The sequence below is a fragment of the Typopeltis vanoorti genome, chromosome 10 (genome assembly GCF_054136105.1).
Source record: "Typopeltis vanoorti isolate ZY-2024b chromosome 10, IOZ_Tvanoo_1.0, whole genome shotgun sequence".
Classification (NCBI taxonomy): Eukaryota; Metazoa; Arthropoda; class Arachnida; order Uropygi; family Thelyphonidae; genus Typopeltis; species Typopeltis vanoorti.
In genome coordinates, this window is record NC_143558.1 from 13,034,187 (window position 1) to 13,052,206 (window position 18,020).

Sequence of the window (18,020 nt, forward strand, 5' to 3'; positions counted from 1 at the left end):
ATTGTTATTTTATGATAATGTATAGTCATAGCATTCCTTAATGGCCATTGGCTAGATAACTGTGAGGAGACCTCCACATTATCTATAATGGATGCAGAGAAAAGACAAGGATTTCTAACTTAATGTCTAGTCCTTACCTATTCATGTTGTACTTCAATAGCAGGTAACCACTAGGACATTGGACTAGAAGTAACCAAACTGATTTCTGTATTGGATTAAACCACACACAATATATGAGAATATAACAATAAAATATCGTAGTTTTTTGGGACAGTGTCCTTGAAACAAGATGACTATATTTTTATCAGGGAACAAGAGTCAACACTGAGAAGTCTGCTTCTGGAACAACTTTATATTCAAGAGAACTGAGATAGGCATTGTCACTGGAAGAAATATTGATGGAACATGAATCCAGAAGATAAATTACAGAAATATCATGTCAACATGATTAGTATTACAATGAAACCATACTTACTAACTCCTACTAAATAATAAGTATACTATGTATTCAGGAAATAACAATCAAGGAAAAAAAGGAGTAGTGAAGATTCACCACCAAATATGAAAATCAACTTCTTGATTGGAAGGAAATTTCAAGTTGAATTATGTGGGCAAACTTCAAAAGGAGAAATGGTCACTGAAATTATTTGTGCATATGGTGGTCCCACAGAAGATTCTCCTAAGAAAGAAGTGGAGGAATATTTCAAGCCATCAGAACAGGCAGTTGACATAAATAAAATGGGGAACAAAAAGAAAGAAACAAAGAAATAAAGAATGTGGGCTTGTTGGAGATCTAAACAGCAGAACAGAAAATGAATCCCATGAGGCATATAGAAACATTTTGGGAAAATTTGGAGAATAGGGCCAGGCTAATAATAATAATAATAATAATAGTAATTATCTGTTGATTTTCATATGAAGGGAAGACACTAGAAATAAAAAAAACCTCATTGACTATGTTATTGTTGTTAGCAATATCTTCACTCTGGTTCAGGATACAAGTGTGTGCAGAGGATTTGAATTTTGATGTGACCATCACTTAGTTTTAAGTAGGATAAAAGTGAATGTCATGTTGAAAAGAAGAGTATGTTGAAAAGTTTTTAAAATATTTTAAAAGGTGAGAAGCTGTTACAGGTAAACTGTAGATTCAACTGGACAAACGTTATTTTAGAAAAAAATGAAATAGCTCAATATGAACCAAATTGTGGACTCTCAGTGACAAACTGAAAAAACATTGACTGATTCTAGGGAGGTATATTATTATTACACAGGCCTGCAATGAAAAAGTTGTCTGAGAAGTAATAATTGATTCTTATAGATTTTTAGGTGCTGAGTTCAGAAAAAATAGTAAAAAAATTCCATCACCCACCAATTTTATCCAGTTTCTAATTTTATCATTTTTATTAGTAGAATTTGGATTTAAATTCAGTACATTGATATTTATTTTCATTCTCTAATAAAATTAGTTTAATCCTTTATCCAAGTGTGAGCAAACAAAGTTTGCACCTGAAAGTATCTTCAGGACTGGGTTAAGGTGGTACAACACCAGGACAACTCGTTGCAAAGGTGGAGCAAGCTACCAACACTCCTATCTCAGGAGTATTGGTAGCTTGAGGTAGTAGAGTAGGTCTGGGTAGTAGAGGTGTCTTCAGTGGGAGCCAGGCCCAAGTAAAGATACCAGGCAGAAGCATTAGCAGGTCATCTCTACCTATAGGAGTTGCCAAATGGTGTGCCACCCTTTTTTTAATAAATTACTCTGGATCTAGAGAAAGATGTTGAAAGTTTATTTTTCACTTGGTTAGAGTATAATAAAATTAGTTTAATCCTTTATCCAAATGTGAGCAAACAAAGTTTGCACCTGAAAGTATCTTCAGGACTGGGTTAAGGTGGTACAACACCAGGGCAACTCGTTGCAAAGGTGGAGCAAGCTACCAACACTCGTATCTCAGTATCTCCTATAATGCAAAACACATCTCCTTATGGATATGTCTAATGTTATGCATTAAGGGTAGGGCCACTACCCAGACTAGTTTCGACCTTTATTGAGGTCTCTTCAGTGGGAGCCAGGCCTGGGTAGTGGTCTAGTCTGGGTAGTAGCCCTTCCCTTAATGCATAACATTAGACATATCCATAAGGAGATGTGTTTTGCATTATAGGAGATACTGAGATACGAGTGTTGGTATCTTGCTCCACCTTTGCAATGAGTTGCCCTGGTGTTGTACCACCTTAACCCAGTCCTGAAGATACTTTCAGGTGTAAACTTTGTTTGCTCACACTTGGATAAAGGATTAAACTAATTTTATTATACTCTAACCAAGTGAAAAATAAACTTTCAACATCTTTCTCTAAATCCAGAGTAATTTATTAAAAAAAGGGTGGCACACCATTTGGCAACTCCTATAGGTAGAGATGACCTGCTAATGCTTCTGCCTGGTATCTCTACTTGTCTCTACTTGGGCCTGGCTCCCACTAGCCTATTTCTAGCCTAGCTCCCACTGAAGAGACGTTTTTTTTCGGAAAAGTCGCCGAAGCTCCAGGATATCCTTTATATATTTTTGTGCTATTAGTGTTTTTCTTGTTGTTTATATTAATATTGTATTACTAACTTGTTGCTTTTTTATACTAACTTTACTAACTTGCTGGTAGTGCGTTTAACGCACTACGGGATTTACAGAGTCGCAAGACTCTTAATTTTTTTTCTTTTTCTTTTTTTTTTTCTAGAATGCAGAGATCAAGATGAGTAGACCTGTCTACGTCCCCCCCCAGGACTAGGACACTTGGAGTGGAGATTCCAGGATTAGAGGATCCCAGAGTTCTTACCACCGTCCTTAAGGAGATCGTAGGAGTTAATAACATCTTCTCCTTCACCACCTTTGGAGGAGGACGATTTATATTCGTCGTTAAAAATGCGGCCACGAGAGACAAACTTTTAGAGGGCTTCACCGTCCAAGGGAAGCAGGTGATCCCAACCATGGTGGGATCACAGGTTCGCCAGATCAGAATCGAACGCTTCCCCATGGAATACTTAGAGTCCGGAGACGACGTGCTCACACAGACATTTAGCGAGTGGGGGAAAGTGAGCAACATCAAAAAGAGCGTCTCCAAGGAAGACCCCGTTTGGTACTCTGGCGAGGTAACTTTTACTATGGACATGTGGCAGCCTGTGCCAAACCTCGTAAACATCGGCACGTCGCGTGTTCTTGTGAACTACCCCGGGGTACAACGGCAGTGCTTGCGATGTGGCTCGATTGAACATCTGGGGAGTGACTGCCCCCGAGCCAAGTGTTTTAACTGCGTCGGCGCCGGGCACATCTCTAACCAGTGCCCACACCCCTGTTGTAAATGCTCTGCTACGGACCAGAAGGTTACATCTTGTCCACTACGAACATTTGCTGAGCGGGCAGGGGTGCCATTTGAGGCACTTCCTTCGCAGCCTGCCCGAGACGCTGCATCTCCAGATCCACCTACCAACAGCGGGGAGAAGAAGTTTACCCAGACCATCTTGGGTAAAATAACGAAGCGACAATCTGCAGCAACACCAGCAGAAGGAACTGTTTCCTCCCAAGCAACAACATCTGCTGAGGAAGCAGTCCCCCCCTCGGCAACTTCCAGTGTTCCACCACCACCACCATCGGAACAAGAACAACCTACAGTCAAGGGGAGTACAGAAGAAGCAATGGATAGTGAAACAACTACAGCTATCCCTCCCTCAACAACATCCGAGGAAGCTTCTTTTGTTAGCGCTTCTAAGACTTCCCCTGCAGTAGCCAGCATTCCACTCCCTGCAGAACAAAAGACACAGGAGGGGGTACAAGACCTTCCACCTCCTAAAGAGCCTCCCAAAAAAAGGAAGGAAGTGGCTTCCCCAAAAGCTGAAAAAAAACACCATCGAAGCCACTCCAGGAAGAGCACGGACTCCACAACATCGGAGTCCGAAATGGAGGTTGAAACCCCTTCCAGACATAAGGAAAGTGTCAACTCTAAAATCAAGAAATATACCGGCTCCCAGTTTAACTTATATGACTACGACATAAAAGACAACAAGATCGTCAGCTTCAAGATTAAGAACATTCGTCACGAGTTCGAGGTACTCTCGAGCTCGTGTAGTAAACTGGAAGCCGGTCTGCAGGGAGCTGGATATTCTACCTCCCCCCTGCAAGTTGACAACCTAATTAAATATGTTAAACAGCTTCGCATCAAAGATCTAGGCCGGGTATAAAAACATCATAATGCCGCCACCCCCCTTTTGTGTTGCCTCTCTTAACATCTGAGGGCTCCGTTCACCATCCAAACAAGAGGAGGTGTGGAAGCTTATGCTAGCTTTTAACATCCGGCTCTTGTTCCTGCAAGAGACACATTTCTATCATTTCAAAGATATGCAGGAACTGAGCCATAAGTACCCCGTCCATTCATTCTGGAGTTTCGGCACAAATACCACCGCCGGGGTCGGGGTACTTATGCTAGCCCCCCTCCTCGGAGCCTTCCATAACATCCAGAGGGATACAGAAGGGAGAGTCCTTGCCGTCGACTGGAAGTACCAGAGCTGTATCACCAGATACATTAACATCTACGCCCCGGCGCATGCAACATTGAGACCTGCATTCTTCCAGTCGCTCCATCCATATTTATACGGCGCCCATCACGTCATCTTGATGGGGGACTTTAATTGTGTGGCGGACCCAGCCTACGATAAAGTAGGGGGAAACCCGATTACAGGTACTGCTGGCTACAGACAACTGGAAACCCACATCAGGAATCTCCAGTTGTCCGACATCTGGAGGGCTCATAACCCCTACTGTCGGGATTATACTTGGACAGGCCGAGGTATCGGCACCCGAATCGACCGCTTCTACTTGTCACCATCCCTTGTCTCCAGAGCTGAGACAATAAGGCACGTTCCGATTAATTCTACCATCTCGGACCACAAATTAGTCGTGCTCAGGTACCATCCATTAGAAGCCGTAGATGTTGGTCCGGGCCCCTGGAAGTTACCACCAGACTTCCCGTCCCTGTTCTCAGCCAAGCTTAACCAACTGTGCTCCACTTGGTGCACGGCTGGCTGGGACTGGGACGCCTGGGCACGACTAAAACTTAACATCAAGAACAACATGATAAAATGGGGCCAGGAAGTGCCTTTCTCAGAAGAGCTCGGCTCCGTGACCTTTACAAGGAGAGGAGCTGGTTCGTGGCTAGCCAATGCCAAGGTTTTCCATGTCACAACGCCATCCGTGACATTAATCTCGACATCGAATCGGAGAGACAGAAGCAGGTGGAAGAAAAGAACATCAAGATCCGTCTCCACCTCCGCTCGGAAGACAGGCAGTCGGCCGCTTTTTACAACAGGCATTACGTCAACTTCTGGCAGGAGCGTACCATCACTACCATCAAAGAAGGCAGACGTGATCACACCACAACATCTGACATCATGAACGCCTTCTGGGGGTACTACAGTCAACTCTATCAAGACAACAGTACCCCCCAGGATTACTCCTGTTGGAATATTGACTCCTTCCCTGCGCACATCCAAGCAGGGTTGGATGCACCGTTTACAGCGGCCGAAATAACATCAGCCTTCAAACAGTGCCATACAAAGAAAGCGCCTGGGCCAGACGGCTTAAGCACGGAACTCTACCGAGAGGCCTGGGACCACATCCTCCCCATTCTCGTGGCAATCTTCAACACCTTCCTCAACACCGGAAACTTGCCACGGGAATTTCTGGAATGCCATACCGTCTTCATCCCGAAGACCAACAGGGACCCATCCATCATCAAGAACTGGCATCCCATCAGTCTGTCGAACACGGATTACAAGATCCTCGCCCGTGTTCTCAACAACAGACTGAAGATCGGGATGAGGTACATCATCAAAAGCACACAAGTGAATGGTGTTCCTGGTCGATCGATGGAGTTCAATCTCATCCTCATCAGAGAAGTGCTACGTCTGGTTAACATCAAACAGTACTCCATGGCATTGTTGACAATTGATCTCAACCGAGCGTTCGACAGCATCCGGCATTCCTTTCTCTTCAACATCCTAGAGAAAGTCGGGGTCAGCAGTGGACTCCTGAACATCATCAGAGGAGGCTACAACAACAGCTCTACTCGTCTCCTCATCAACGGACACCTATCTGACCCCATTACCATCCAAAAAGGGGTCAAACAAGGGTGTCCCCTCAGCCCTCTGCTTTTTGCTCTAGCCCTTGAACCGTTCCTGCGGGCTGTGAACAACTCTCATTCGGTTAGAGGAATTCCACTTCCTCTCACCATGGATGATTCCAAAGTAATCGCCTATGCGGATGACGTGGTGGGCACTCTTAGGGACAATGACTCCGTACTTAACTTCTGTAACATCCTCAAGAAGTTTAAAGTGTCGGGGTTAACATCCAACCCCGACAAAACCAAGATCAAGTTGTACGGAGTCTGGGACCTGCACAACATCCCTGCAGGCCTCGTCCCTACTGCCGACCCCCTCACCATCCTGGGGGTCCCATTTGAAGAACAGCCCGTGCTTAACATAGAACGTCTTGACAACAAGACCGTCGAGAAACTCAAGGACTGGAAAAATGGAGAGCTGTCACTCTCCTCCAGGGCTACTGTCATCAAAACCATCATATGCCCTGCGCTTCAGCACGTCCTGAACATCACCAACATCAGCGAGGATCAGGAAATCCGGCTCTACAGGAAGCCCCTGAAGTTCTTCTGGGGCAATCTACGCCAGGAAGTTGGTTTTAACATCCTTCAACTTCCGGAGAAGCGGGGGGCTTCGGCCTCCCCTCCTTTAACATCAGGTACCTAAGTAATACCGCATTCCATCTAAACAGGATACTGCAGACTATACATCCCTGCAGTTATCCTGTGTGGTATTTCTTAGGTCACAAGCTTCCCCTTCTTGGGATCCAAGTCCATCAGGGTCCCAAGGCGGACATTGTTCCAGAAGACTACAACAGACTGTGCCAGCTTATACAACAACTCCGCTCGTCGGGTGTGAACATCGCCGCGATCCGGAACAGTTCTACATGGTACGAACACTTCTACAACATCCTTCGTACAGATGTTCTGGATCTGGGGATTACTAACAACGAGATCCTCTTCGGCCACCTCTCCAAACATCGAGGCTACCCGTCGAGAAAGGACCTGGCATGGAGGATTGTGTATGGACACCTTCCAGTGAACATCAACATCTGGCGGTTCCACAACACCAGGAACCCCTTTTGTGACTTCTGCGGGAGCCTGGACACCGTGGAGCACGCCTTCTACCGGTGTCCCATCTCCATCTACATCTGGAGGAGGTTAAGCGTCGAGCTCCGCATCCCCCTCCTACTGCAGGAGCAAGTCATCTTCCTGCAGTTTGCTCCCCCAGCCAACAACAAGCAGAAGTTAGTGGTATTTATAATTAATGAGCTCAAATACCACATTTGGAAGGTAAGAAAGAAATTTTCTAACCCTACTAATCCTCCCAATCTGTTGGATCTCTCTAGAATCGTCCTTTACAAGTTCTACGGTTCCTTAAGGAGATTTTTACATCTCGAAAGAGAGGCTCTGGGGGACACCACATTTAAGATCAAGTGGTGTTCACCTCCAATCCTGTGCAGTGTCAGACACAACACCATCAAGTTCTGCCTGCTGCTGCTTTAACATCTCCATCTGCAGCAGCAGCTCCCTCTGAGTCATTTCCTTGGTCTCTGCGTCCCCCCCTGAGGTCTGTTCTGTTCCCTGGTCTCCCACGGAGGTAGTTCGGAGGAAAAACCCAGGCAGCGAAGGCTTACTCAAGGCGGGTTGCCCTGAAGGGGCAGGTCACCTGGGCACCGGCTACCTCCGTGGTCATTTCCATCTTGAGAGCCAGGCAGTGAGCTGGGGTGAAAGAGTAGCATCTGATAGTGCGGAGCTAAATAGATGTGAGATATGAGCTGAGGCCTACATTTCCTTATTCCTATTCCCCACCTCCCCACCTGCCCTTCCCATCCTATTCCCTCTCCCCTCCCTTTCCTCTCACCCATCCCCCTCATCTCCCCACCTCAACCACACTGTCACTTCCCCTCCCTTCTTTTTCTTTCCTACTAGGGGCACTCTGACCCCGCCATTTTTCGTAGGCCAATGATGGGATACCCCTCACTTTCAACCAAAGCTCCCACTGAAGAGACCTGTTTTCAGCGGCCCCGAGAGAAAGCTCCATGTTCCAGTCTTCTTTTGGATTCCAGTTGCCAGTTACCAGATCCTGAGAGAGAGCTCCTACTCCAGTATTGTTTGGTAAGAACCCTTCTAGTTTTTTCTTTTGTTGGTTTTTACTTTTTGCGGCCTCGTTCCAATCGGTGCAGGTCCGTTTTAGGGTATTTCCTTTCGGGGACTGAAATTTGCTATTCCGTTGGTAAGGTATTTGCTTTTAAACAATGTCGAAATTCTTGCCAAGAGTCCGTACTCTCGGGATCGAAATTGACCCAAACATCGACAAAGCAACGTTACGGGCTTACCCCTTACGGGGGGGGGGGTAGATTCCAAATAGTAACAAACAACATAGAAACAAGAGAAACGCTCCTTAAAGGCGTAGAATGTGAAGGGAAAAAATACCTACCCTTCCTAGTCGGAAGTATTTTAAAATCCGTAAAAATTGACAGGTTTCCACTCGAATATCTAGAGAAAGGGGAGGAAATCATTAAAACCATTTTCTCCAAGTGGGGGATTGTCCGAAACATAACAATCGGACAAGACGTGGATATCCCAGAGTGGAAGTCAGAGGAAGTGAGCATTTCAATTGAGATGAAAACTGAGGTCCCCAACTTGATTTTTTTAGGCTCAGCAAGAGTAATAGTCAATTATCCAGGCGTAAGAAAACAATGTTTTCGGTGCACCGCTTTGGGTCACCTTAGCGCTCACTGCCCGAAAAACAACACATGCCGCAACTGCTTATCGACAGAACACACATTGAATCAATGTGAGTCACCGTGCCGTAAATGTGGGAACACATCCCATAAAACAGACATTTGTCCTAATAGGACCCTTGTAGAAAGAGCAGGAGGCGCCATAACACCTGCGGCAGTAGCCATTCCTAAGCTCACAACACAGGACTCTCGAGCTACCGGCCAAACAGTAAACGAACCACAAACAACTGAACCAGAAGAGTTTCCAGCCCTCCAACCACCAGCTACCGCAACGACTACATTAGGAAATCAGGCAATAACTGGGAGGAACGCAGAAGGGAGAATTAGGAAGAAAAAGAAACAGAACACTAAGAAATCTTACACCAATGAATCGGAAGGCAACAATAACAGCACAGAAACAGAGGAAATGGAAATCAACACCAGTACAACAAAACGACCCATCACGCCGGAAGAAGGAGAAATGAAACGAAATAAACAGGACACTGAAAGCCAAATAGAAGCCTCAAGTTCAGATGAGGATGAGGAAGGAAATGAGATAATATCGCGAAACAACACAGAAAATGAGGAAGAAACCTTATCAGAAGAAGAAGACAGAGAGCAAGGAAACAATCCAGAAACTAAGGAAGAAACAAGCTTTGTTAAAAGCAATATTCCAAACGGCTCTGTCATTTTGAAGAACTTTAAGGGATCTCCTAAAACAGCAGAAAAACTATTTCAGATAATGACCACAAAAGGAGAGCCAACTTTCTTGTTCTTTAAGAGGAGCAATAGACTCATATGCGGAGAACTCTATGTAAAAGATATAACCAAGGTCGAGCCCCATCAACTGGACGGTCACCTGGACTTAACAGAGGAAGAAAAACAACACTTATGCGACACATTGAAGTCGCTGACACGAGTAGATTTGGAAAAGAGATACCCATGGATAATGAAGGAATTTGAAAAAAGAACTTTACCAGTAGATACAAACACCGGTTCTTCTCACCCCATTACAAAACCGGTAAAAAGAAAAGAACCCCTATATGAATATTTGAATGTAACAAAACGAATCCTATTCTATCTTAGGAATAAACCAGAGATAAAAAACAAAGTCCACACAGCTGTACAGAAAAAGGGAGACGTGGCTTTGCAATGTGAAGGTGAGCTAGAAAGTCTCAGAATATGGCTCAAGTTTGGGAAAGTCACTTACGACCGAGCGGAATGGAATGAATGCTTGAAGAGAATATGGCAACTTAATGATGAAGAGTCAGTACACGTACTCACAGTGATGGAAAACGTGGTAAAAGACTATGAGGAAGCGGTAAGAGATAGCAGGGCAAATATGACTTAAAAAAAAAAGCCCCTTCTAAGTTTCTTGGTTCTGTTTCTGTGTGTTCATGCTTAATCCACATAGGAGGGGGCAGACCTGAGAACCCGAGCGGTGAAGGCTTACAGCGAGGTGGTGCAGCTCCTTGCAGGCTGCATCACTCGGGCCAGGCTCTTCCCCCGTTCTTGCAGTACTTTTCTGTTAATTCACCAACTTTTGTTGTTCTATTTATGCGTGTTCTAGCTCCTTTGTTGTTTCTGTTTATGTGTGTCCTAGTTCTTTTGATTTTCAATTTATGTGTGTCTTCCTGCATTTGTTTTTTCACTTCTTTCATCGGCCAGACATCTGAAGAGGTGGCTGGCCAGAGAACGGATGGAGGGAGATAATGTCGGAGATCTGCTTGGTGCTGGCATTTAAGTCAGGGCCAGGTGGATCGACTGAGGCCTCTTTTAACTACCTACTACTATCCACTCTATCTTTCTTCTCCTCTCTCACTATCAAGCTGACTCTTAGCACAACTTTTTTTTTTTTAAATCTAAAGAGGCCAGTGATGAAAGGCATGAACTCCCATTCTACCTCAATAAAGGTCAAAACTAGTCTGGGTAGTGGCCCTTCCCTTAATGCATAACATTAGACATATCCGTAAGGAGATGTGTTTTGCATTATAGGAGACACTGAGATAGGAGTGTTGGTAGCTTGCTCCACCTTTGCAACGAGTTGCCTGGTGTTGTACCACCTTAACCCAGTCCTGAAGATACTTTCAGGTGCAAACTTTGTTTGCGCACACTTGGATAAAGGATTAAACTAATTTTATTATACTCTAACCAAGTGAAAAATAAACTTTCAATATTTTCATTCTCCTTTATTTACAGTTAATTAATTGTATAAGTGCTTTTTTGAAGTGCCTTTTTATGGTAAATAAAGAAATTTCCACGAAACTTCTCAATCTTAAGATAGGAGAGGAAGGGAGGGAGGAATGCAGATAAAAGTGCAGATGGCTACTTTGCATCTGATTTGCCAAGATAACAGATGACTTTCCTATTGTCACAGACACATTTTCTTGTGTGATTCTTTAGTTGAACTTTAGTTGTTGACTACTAAGGTTATCATATTTCTGAAAGGTGGCCTATTTTCAAAGTTAGTGAGAAGATTTAATTTAATGTGTTTATGGTTTTTTAATGTTTTTATGTAGGGTCGTGTAATACTGTCGATGTCATTTGTTAAAATTCATTTAACTGTGTTTTAAGTGGTTTTTGTAATGGTTTCAAGAGGTTGCAAAAATTCACCTAACAAAGAGGAATACACCAAATACTTGTGCTTTTTGTGTGAGTGGGACAGCCGAGATAGAGAGCAACGTTGGATCAAGAAGGAATAGCCAGAAAGAGTCACATTAGAACCTGGAAGTAAAAATGTGTTACACGAAACTTTGGTTGCTCGGGAAAAATCCTTTTACCCATGCTTCATAAAGCTGGGATTAACGAAGCAATTTGTCAAGGCTTTGTCAAAAGAAGGAGAGTGTTTTAAATACATCTGTGCACAATTTCCAGGATTATCTACAGCAAAATTGGAAGAAGGTATTTTTATCAGTCCAGACATCAGAAAACTTATGAAGGATAAACTCGTGGATAGGCTTATGTGTTCGTCAGACATGTTATGATAGGTTTCACGGTATAAAAGAACACAGATGGTTAAGCAAATAACTATTTATTAACTTAAAAGCTAATATTTCGCTGGTCTTATATCCAGCATCTTCAGAGCACACAACACAAAGTTTGTTACAAAGGCAAGACAACCACAATCCAGTGTAACAGTGGGGACAGTATAAGTGATTGCAGCGTGCAACACAAGACTAAGGTCCTAATATGGCGCCATCTAGGTTAAAAAAAAAAAAAAAATTCCAAGTTTTGAAATAGTAGTCCAAATGATAAAAAATAAAAGTAATAAATATTAATTTGGTCTTAGGATGACTGTCTCCCAAATCTTTGGTAGATTTATACAGCCATACTTGTTAAGGTTTGGGGTATGTTTCAAGGCTTCTGTTGATTCCAGGAACAACCACTCTGACTTGTAGAAGCTTCTGTGCATTACTTTTGTTTCTTTCCAATTGATCCTGTGTGCAGGGGTATCCAGAGCATGGTCTGCCAGACCCGACTTACCATAGCGAAAGTGTCGGATATATTTTTTGTGTTCACTGAGGCGGATGTCCACATTTCTTCCTGTCTGTCCGTAGTAGGCTTGATGGCAAGAACAGGGCACTTCATAGACACCAGGATGTGATAAAGGAGTGCATTTGTCCTTGGGTGAACGGATGAGAGTTGCTAATTTTTTATAAGGTTTAAATACTGTGCGTAATTGGTGTTTGTTAAGCACCCTAGATATCTTTTCAGATGTGCCTTTAATGTATGGGATGGTGATGATTGTTTTGTTGTAGTCTTCTGTAGTAGATAGAGGGGATTTATGGGTAGCATTTAGTATGTTATCTATTTTACGGGGATTATAACCATTGTTTAAGAAGGTTTGACGTAGGTGAGAAAGTTCAGCAGTGAGAGTACTGTCATTGGAACAGATTGTTCTAGCTCTATGGGTTAGTGTTTTTAAGATACCATATTGTTGAGAAGGGTGATGGTGTGATTGTTTGTGTAAGTATCTCCCTGTATGTGTGGGTTTTCTGTAAACAGAAAATGATAAGGTACCTTCTGGAAGACGTGTGATCAGTGTGTCCAAGAAAGGCAGGCAGTCATTGGCTTCTAGTTCCATTGTAAAGTGGATTTTAGGATGCTGGCTATTTAGGTGCGCTAAAAATGTATTCAATGTGTCTGGGCCATGTGGCCAAATGGCAAACACATCGTCAATATAGCGTAGCCAGAGGCTAGGTTTGAGAGTGGCTGTGTTGATAGCTAATTTTTCCAGATGTTCTATGTAGAAGTTGGCTAAGGGGGGAGAAAGAGGTGAACCCATAGCCGTCCCATCTAACTGTTTGTATATTTTCCCTTTCCATGTAAAATAACCTGCCTGTACTGTGAATTTAAATAGCTGGGATATATCTGGGGGAAATTGTGAATTTAGTAAGTTAAGTGTTTCAATCAGTGGTACATTAGTGAATAATGAGGTGATATCAAAACTCACCATTAGGTCTGAACTATTTAAGGTGTGGTTTTCTAAAATACTTTTTAGGTGGGTAGAATTTTTAACAAAAGAGGGAGAATTGTTTGTGTGAGTGGTTAGTAATTTTGCTAAATGTTTGGCTAGTTTATATGTAGGACTGTTTATACTATCTACAATAGGATAAACTGTTTGAATCAAAAATGGCAACTGTTGAAAAAGAAGAGTGGAAAGCTTTGAAAGAAGTGGTGACTAAATTTTTTGGAAATCACAAGGACCCTAACTATAAAATGATTGTGGAAGACATTCTACAGAAATTTGAGGATTTGGGATGCTCCATGAGCTTAAAAGTGCATTTTATCAACTTTCATTTAGACTATTTTTTTGAGAATCTGGGAACTGTCAGCGAAGAGCAAGGTGGAATCACGAAAAGTGATTCCATCAAGACATCAAAGAGATGGAAGGAAGGTATCAGGGCAAGTGGAATATCAACACGATGACGGACTATTGCTGGATGTTGCCCAGAGATGACCCGGAAAAGAATTTCACAGAAAAAGTTAAAAAAAGAAGCTTTGAAGGAAAAAGAAAAAGACAATGAAATATGAAGTATGTACTAAATATTAATCTTTAATTACTTTAATTAATTTTTTTTTCCAATACTTTCATTCAAAAAATGTTTACAGAAAATTTTAAATACTGTTATTTTACTTAATATAGTGCATTTTAAAGCTATTTTACTGAAATATTGAGATTCATTTTGTGAAAAATCCTTACATGATAGAGAAAAATGGAAGAATATTTGAAATCAGTGGTCAAAAATAAATCAGAAACAGTTAATAGTTTCCAGACAACTTTTCATGACTAGAATTTTGCAGGCCTGCTAGATTTGTGCATTAGATTGGAGACTGACTACCTGATAGGTATCAATAAGCTGTGTATGGGGAGCGCTTTCCAGGAAAAGGAAAGTTACTAGTGGTGTGCCTCAGGGATCTGTTTTAGGGCCATTGCTGTTTAACTTGTATATTAATGATATTGGTGAAGATTTGGATATTCAGTTGTTTGCAGATGATGCAAAGATGGGACAAACCGTGAAGAGTAGAGAAGATGTTGTGGCCTTACAAGAAGACTTGAATAAATTGAGTGATTTGGCATGGGAATGGGGATGCGAGTTCAATGTTGCAAAATGTAAGGTTTTAAAATTTGGAAAACAAAAATGGGATGCAGAATTTATGCTTGGTGAGGATATATTGTCAGAGGTGGAGGAAATAAGAGATCTGGGGGTGATAGTGGATAAGGTTCTAAAATTTAAGGGACACATAGCCAAAATTGTGAAGGTTTCTGGAAATGATGTGGAGGAAAATGACTTGTAGAAATGAAATAGGGAGATTCTTGTTCCATTGTATCAGGCTTTGATTAGGCCACACATGGATTATTGTGCCCAGTTTGGTCACCTGGTTTTCAGAAGGATGAAGAGATGTTGGAGAGGGTCCAGAGGCGACTGACTAAGGTAGTTTCTGATCTCTGGAATGTTGAGTATGAGGAAAGATTGAGAAGATGCAACTTGCAGAGTCTGGTGGACAGGAGGAGGGGATATATGATAGAGACCTATAAGTTATTAAGGGATTGTTATAGTATCAATGCTGGAGAGGTTCTACAGAAAATAGTGGGAGACCAGGGGAGAACCAGAGGGCATCCCTGGAAGCTGTATAAAGAGGGTGTAAGTAGGGGAGTGAGAGGCAGGTTTTTTTCATGCACAGTTGTGAATGACTGGAATGCCTTGCCTGGGAGTGTGGTGTCTGCTAAGAATTTGAGTGTGTTTAAAGCACTCCTAGATGAGTCTTTGACTCCATGGGATCTTGGGTAATAATAATAATAATTATTTGGTAACCTCCATAGAGTCAACAGATTTATCGTGGAAGATCCACTCAACCATGTCTATCATAATGAGCTTTGAAGTTATTTACACTACCTGTATTCACAATGCACTCAGGCAATGCATTCCACTCACTAAGAACTCACTAACCACATAAAATATCTACTCCTCATACCCTTCTTCACCATATCTTTATGCAACTTCCAGGAATGGCCTCTCGTTCTTCCTATCTTAACATTCACTCTTTTTATAATTCCTTCTGTATTAATCTGATAGACTCCCTCAACTGACTTCAAGATCTCTATCACATCTCCTCTTTTCCTCCTATCCAACAATCTCTCAAATCCACATTCTCTCAAATGCTCTTCATAAACAACACTCCAGAGTCTTGATATCTTGATTTGGTTATTCATCTTTGGACCCTCTCTAGTGTTTCCACATCATAATGAAAACTAAGAGACCAAATATGAGCACAATAGCTATATGTGGTCTGACGAATGACTTATGTAGAGGCACCACCACCTCCTTATCCCTGCATGTCAATGTACTTTTTTTATCATAGCAGCAATATGATGTACAGTATCTGCAAAACGTCTGATGCAAATCTCCTGGAACTTCAGTCATCTGTCTACCATCACTCCAAGATCCCAAATCTTGCAATCTTGGAGTGATAATAGAGCTCCCTCATTACAGTAAATAGCCTTGTATCTCTGTATCTCAAAGTGTAACACCTTGCATTTATCAATATTAAAACTGCAACCCCACTCATTTGTCCAAGCTAAAAGTCTATTCAAATATTCTTGTAGAGAATTAACATCAGTACTACTCCTGATAATTCTACCTAACTTTGCATCATATTAAGGAATTTATAGGGATTTAGTGATAGATGTCCTTGCATTTATCAATATTAAAACTGCAACCCCACTCATTTGTCCAAGCTAAAAGTCTATTCAAATATTCCTGTAGAGAATTAACATCAGTACTACTCCTGATAATTCTACCTAACTTTGCATAATCGGCAAATATTTGAAGATCCCCAGTCAATCAACATGAAATAATATCATTAACAAATAAGTTAAAGAGTAGAAGCCCAAGAACAGAACCCAGTGGCATCCCACTGGTCACCTTCCTTTTCTGAGACACTACTCCATCAGACATAACTTGCTGGTATTGTTCATAAAGCCATTCTCCAATCCATCTAACCAATATACTATTTATTCCTATCCTCTGCAGCTTGTATACCATCTTATGATGTGGTAATCTATCAAATGCTTTTGCAAAGTCCAAGAATATCACTGTGTAATATGATTCTCCCTTATCCAGCACATCCATCACCTTATCATAAAACATAAGCAGATTGCTAAAACAATACCTGTCCTTCAGAAATCCATACTGACCATCATAGAGAATCTTATGTTCATCAACCCAATCCTGTGTTCTATTTCTAACCAATTTTTCCAACACTTGGATCACAACTGCAGATACAGACCTGTCTATAATTAGAAACTTCTGTTCTCGAACCACACTTGAGGAGAGGTATTATTTTGCCTTCTTTCCACTCCTTAGGCACCTTCCTCACTGCAAGACTTTCATTAAATAACCAGGTCAAGGGCCTGGCTAACTTTTTTTTTTTTTTTTGCATATTCTTTAAAAATACGTAGTGATATGTCATCCATTCTAACAGTCTTATTGACATCTAACCTGAGCAACACTTGGTACACTTCTGTTTCTTTCACATTTAATTTCCTAATTCTTGCCTCCCTTCTACATGTTGAACAGCATCATTCATACCACTAATGATATATCAGGTAACCAAAAAATTTTGTACAGTATTTGGTAGTTTGCTGCAATGACTTGTTTTATTTTGTAATGGTTTGCAGAGTGCAATTTTTGTATGTGCAGCGTAAGGCACAAATATGCATCAATCAATCGGTGTGCTCTAACTTGGTGTGTACTCTTTTTCTGTGACTTTGAACTCTTTTAAAATGTCAATTGAGCCTGGTATAATTCAGGCTTGTCTGTTTTACAAATTTAAACTTGGTACAAAGGCTTCAGAAGCATCCCATAAGATATGTGTGGCATTTGGAAAAGATGCAGTAGCAGAATGTACTTCACAGAAATGTTTAAAAAATTTGTTTCTGGTGATGAATCACTTGAAGATGTACTACATTCAGGAGAACCATCCATTATTGATAATGAGAAATTATGTACCAGTGTTAAAAATAATTATACATTAACATATCAAAACTTTCACAAATGTTTAATGTGAGTGGTGAAACAATTCTTTTACACTTACATCGACTTGGAAAATCATGGAAGCTAAGCAAATGGGTCCCACATGCATTATCAAATTTCAAATAAATTTCAAAGGCTATCAATTTGTTCCTCACTTCTTTCATGTCATAAAAATAAGCCATTTTTGGATTACTTGCTCACTTGTAATGAAAAATGGATCTTGTATTCAAACAGAAAGTGAACTTATCATCGGCTGTCACCTAACGAAAGTTAAGAGTGTAACCTCCATATTCTCCTGACATTTCTCCAAAAGATTATCATATTTTTTGGTGCAATACAATCACACGTGAAATAGGCAGTTCCACAATAAAACAGAGATCGAAGCAGAGGTTGCACTTCTAAAAACAAAAGTGGAATTTACAAATTTGTATCTTTTTGAGAGAGAGCTGTAAATTGTGAAGGTGCTAATTTTAATGAATAAAACATGTTATGAAAATTTCTGCAGTTGATTAATTTTTGTTATGAGAAATCACATGAACTTTTTTTTGGTTGCCTGATACACTGATGAAGTGTTTATTAAATAATTCCACTATATCATTTGCTATGGTTACTCTGCTACTATAACTAT

General features: G+C 41.5%; 1 protein-coding gene across 3 annotated transcripts in view; it reads right to left on the bottom strand.

Annotated features, from left to right (window-relative positions):
• RyR (Ryanodine receptor) overlaps positions 1–18,020 on the bottom strand; it is a 1,703,288-nt gene that overhangs the window by 578,013 nt on the left and 1,107,255 nt on the right. The window lies entirely within an intron of this gene.